At 39.8% G+C, this 4,589-nt stretch overlaps 1 protein-coding gene across 1 annotated transcript in view; it reads left to right on the top strand.

Annotated features, from left to right (window-relative positions):
* Cldn18 (claudin 18) overlaps positions 1-4,589 on the top strand; it is a 25,441-nt gene that overhangs the window by 3,482 nt on the left and 17,370 nt on the right. The window lies entirely within an intron of this gene.

Genomic DNA, 4,589 nt, shown 5'->3' with positions numbered 1-4,589 from the left:
TAGGGGAGGAGGGTCAGGGGAGGAGGGTCAGGGGAAGAAGGAGCCACACAGTGCAGCCATAGGCCACAATACTTGAGGAGTAACACTTATAAACAGTTGACAGGAGTCAAGTGGAAAAAGTAAAAATGTCTTGCCAAAGTGGCATCTCTTAAATTCTTCAGATTCCTGGTGAGAATGTTATTAAAACATTTATTTGTCTTCAACTAATATAGTAAGTAACAATAGTGGGTGTCTCAGTCCTTGCTGTGTGCTGGGCATTATTTTAAGAAATCAGTATATATTGGTATATATTTTACAGTGTTATATATTCATTGAATTAAATAGCCTATACTTAAATATTTTCAACAATCCTATGAAGTAATAAGAACTCTTGTTTCCTCTGTTGCACAGACTGAGGAGACAGGGGCACAAAGAAGTTAAAGAATTTGCCAAGTAGCCCTGCAGTATGACTAGCAGGTCAGGGTTCGCCCCTCCCCAGCTGCTTTCCGCAGAGCCTGGGCCCCTCGGCATCACAGGCTAATCAAAGGCACAAGGGTTTCCCACCGAGAATTTGACTGAGTACTAATCAATAAGAAGAGGCGAATAAGGAATATTTAACTGTTTTTGTTTAAGAATAATGGAGTGACGGTCTTCATTATTCTATACCAGATATTCCACTCAACTTTAATGCCTCCATAATTAGAGTTGAGTCTTGCCACAAGGATGAACAGACAGATTAATGGAACAAAACCTAAAAGACACAAATGACGGTTTAATGGAAGGTGCAGGAAGTTTTACAAAACACAGGGGAAAGGGAGGCTATTCAAAAAATGCTGCGGAAATTACTGAGTAGAGTTTATGGGAAGAAAATGGAATTATCAACCACCGCATATCAAAATAAATTCAATATTAATTAAATGCAAGTACTCTTCAAATATTTTAATTATAAAATAGTGCATAATGTTTTTGCCTCCTGGGAGGAAAATATTACTCTAAGAATAAAAATGACAGAGAAAAACATGAAGGAAAAAGTCAATTCATTTGACTACATCATCCAACAAACACTTAATTGAGCACATTATATGTGCCAGATACTGAAAGACACATAAAGTAGAATACAGTGTATTTTCTTTCCAAAACTGGAAATTAAGGTAAAAAGTCAATAACCAATGAAAAACATGTTTGTTGAACTTACTGCAGTAGAGTGTATTACTGCAATTAATAAATAGTTTACATAAATTGATGGTAAGAGATGTTAAAGTGTTAGTGAGTAAACGAATGAACAGTGCCGACTGCCAATTCAAGAAAGAAAAACACTGCTTCATAAGGATGTTGTTGTTGTTGTTGTTATGAGTTTCTTGAGACAGGGTCTGTCTGTGTGGCCCTGGCTGGACTAGGACTCGATTTATAAATCATAGTGGCCTTGAATTCAAAGCCCACTCAACCACCACCAATATCTGGGTTTAAAGGTGTGCTCCATCTCACTCAGCCTAAAGGTAAAAAAAAACAAACAAACAAAAAAAACTTTCACTACCTCAGGGCCAGTGGTAAGGGCTCAGGCAGTAGATGCGCTTAGTGTGCAAATACAGTTGATCTGAGTTCAATCCCTGGGTCTCATGCTGAAGGAGAGAACTAACATTCTTGGAAATTGTTCTCTGACTACCAGAAATATATCATGTACGTACACACACACACACTCCAAACCCACACTAATGAAATGAACTTTTAAATGCTTAAACTCTAGGGCCAAGGAGACACAAATTAAAACAAAGGATCATATATAATTTATTAATTTCACAATGTAGGTGAAGGGATAGAACTATTTTCCCTTTTGTTTTTATTTTATGTATGTGTTTTGCCTGCATGTATGTCTGTGCTCTGTGTGCTTTCAGTGGCCTCTGAGGCCAGAAAAAGGCATCAGATCCCCTGAAACTGGAGTTACAGACAATTGTGAACCAGCATGTGGGTTCTGGGAATCAAACCCTGGCCCTCTGGAAGAGCAGTCTGGCTTCTTAACCACAGAACCATCTCTGTGGCCCCTAGAACAATCTATTTAAACACCAATGTAGGGAATGAAATATATGGGGAATTGTCATTCTACATAAAGGTGATATTATTTTACTAGTTCACACTCTTTGGCAATTTAGTCCTCCTAAGAGTCCATCTTAAAAGAGTGACCAGAAATGCTGGGGGAAAGTTACATATTACATGATTATCATTGCATTGCTTTTATATAAAAGAAAATTAGAGGAAGATAAAATCTGGGTACAGAAAACAGAAAATCTTCATGTGATTAGCAGCAAGTCCATGCGAAGGACTAGTAAGTTATACAATGTGTCCTTGCCAGAGCTTTGAAGACAAAGCACAACTAAGTAGGAATAGCAAATTATCAAACATATCATCTCTTGATCGTGTATGTAAATTATTATCTCTTTACCAAAATTATTCATCCTGAGAACTGCTAAGAAAGTATACCAAATAGCTTGCCTGGAGTTTTAAAATGTGAGTGATGTGTTTAAATGACTCCAAATCCTCTATTACAAACACCGAACACTTTTAGAATCAGAAGTTCAATACTCAATGTAGTGGCTTTTTGAAACTAGTAAACGTGTCTGTTATTCTCCTAGCTAGCTGAACTAACACCTAGCGATAATGGTTTCATTGCTCCTTGGATCACCTTTCTTGCCAAATTACTCAGTTGCTGTTAAAGCTGAAACAGTTAAGGAAACTGGGAGAATCATTTCTCCAGTGTCGGCAAAGTGACATCAGTGCCTGGAAAGGCACTGGCTGAAGCGTCAAGGAGCTGGGTTTAAGCGGGACACCAGATGGTTTCCCCAAGGATGTCAGCAAAACATCTCGCTGTGTTCTATAGGTTATCAAACAAAGTTGTACTGAAGCTATTACTGTAAATAGTATCAGACCCAGGGATTGAACTCAGACAGGGATACGTGGTCCACTTTAACAACACCTGTTGTCACAAACAGGAACTCAGATTCTTCTCCATGGACCACCAGTCACTCTCTGGCAGAGACAGCTAAAGCAGTGGTCACTCCTTCAGAGCACAGAAACCTCCCCCAGAAAGTAAAATTTTTACCTTCAGAGTGTTTTAAACATATCCTCTAAAGTGTGTAGATTTATAATTTCTCTCTTTTCATTCAGATTCTGTATAAGTAGATTTAGCTTTAGTTTATCACTTAAATTTAATTGTTCTTTTAAAAAAATCATTGCCACACTTCAACCAAGAAAGAAAGCATATTGCCTAAATAAGATTCCCTTCCCAACTTTAAAAGTCAGTGTAAACCAGGCAGTGGTGGCACACGCCTTTAATCCCAGCACTTGGGAGGCAGAGGCAGGCAGATTTCTGAGTTCGAGGCCAACCTGGTCTACAGAGTGAGTTCCAGGCCAGCCAGGGATAACAGAGAAATCCTGTTTCAAAAAACAAAAAAAAGAAAAAAGAAAAAAAAAGAAAAGAAAGAAGAAAAAGTCAGTGTGTAAAAAAACATCATCATAGAGATACTGCTACAAATAAGAATAGATAAATCAATTTTTTATCTGTTTTCAACCTATTTTGGTAGCATTACAACCAATGTTCAGGAGGAATGAGTGATAAACCAGAGAGCTGAGAATCAAACGCACAGAGCTCTGTGGGAATGACAAACATGGCCTCTGATAGAACCAAGGTTGGCAATGCCCCTGGAAGCCATGTCAAGAATTAATCTGAAATACATTCCACCAACATTATTCAGCCTAACTGATCAATCTCAGTCCCCCAGCAGAGCCAACAGCATTGACAGTTGACTTGGCCTTGTAGCTCAGCTCAGTAGTACTCAGAGCTTCTCATGTGTCACGACTGGCTTATCCCCTCATTTGGATTGTTCTGATTCATGCTTCGTTCTCTACAAATGCCAACCACAGAAAGTAGTGTGCAATCAAGGGAGGGTTGCCCGGAAAGACCATCCATATTAACTATTTTCTGTATTTGTAGGGATAAAGCCTTGGGAGTAGGGGCAGGGTGTATCCAAGATAACTTTGAAATATGGGCTGGCTTCCTGGAGAATTTGCCATGGGGTGGGGGGCAGTGTGATTTTGTGATTGTGTGCGTACACATATGTGTGTGTGCACATGTGTGTGTATGCATGCATGTGTGTTTCAAGACCTCAAGAAGTTCTGGTTAAAATGTCTCTGAATTCAGAAGTCAAGCATTCAGGACCCTCATGAGGCAACAGGTTGATAAATTCTCCAACAAAATGTAGCTGAGGAGCAAAAACCCGGCTCTGACCTCTTCAGTCAGGGTTCTGTCTACTTGAGCATACAGCTTACAACAAATTTGCCTACTGTGGTGAAGACTTTTCTACAATACCTGGCACCTAGTGAGATCTGAAAGGGCTCTGGAATGTTCTCTTTAGTTCTCTACAAATGAAGAAACTGACCCACAAAGGCCAAATCACCAAACGCAGAGCTTCGGACACACTGCAGGGAGCAGCTTCTGTGCCTGTCAGTGGCCAGGTCAGGGACTCCAGTCAGCTCTGACCCGTCTTTCCACCTTCACGGCAACGTGTGTGTGTGTGTGTGTGTGTGTGTGTGTGTGTGTGTGTGTGTGTGTGTGTGTG

The sequence above is a fragment of the Grammomys surdaster genome, unplaced genomic scaffold, assembly GCF_004785775.1.
Source record: "Grammomys surdaster isolate TR1022 unplaced genomic scaffold, NIH_TR_1.0 125698, whole genome shotgun sequence".
In the NCBI taxonomy this organism is placed as follows: domain Eukaryota; kingdom Metazoa; phylum Chordata; class Mammalia; order Rodentia; family Muridae; genus Grammomys; species Grammomys surdaster.
Note: the sequence above shows the minus strand (reverse complement) of the source record. Positions and strands in the feature narration are given on the sequence as shown.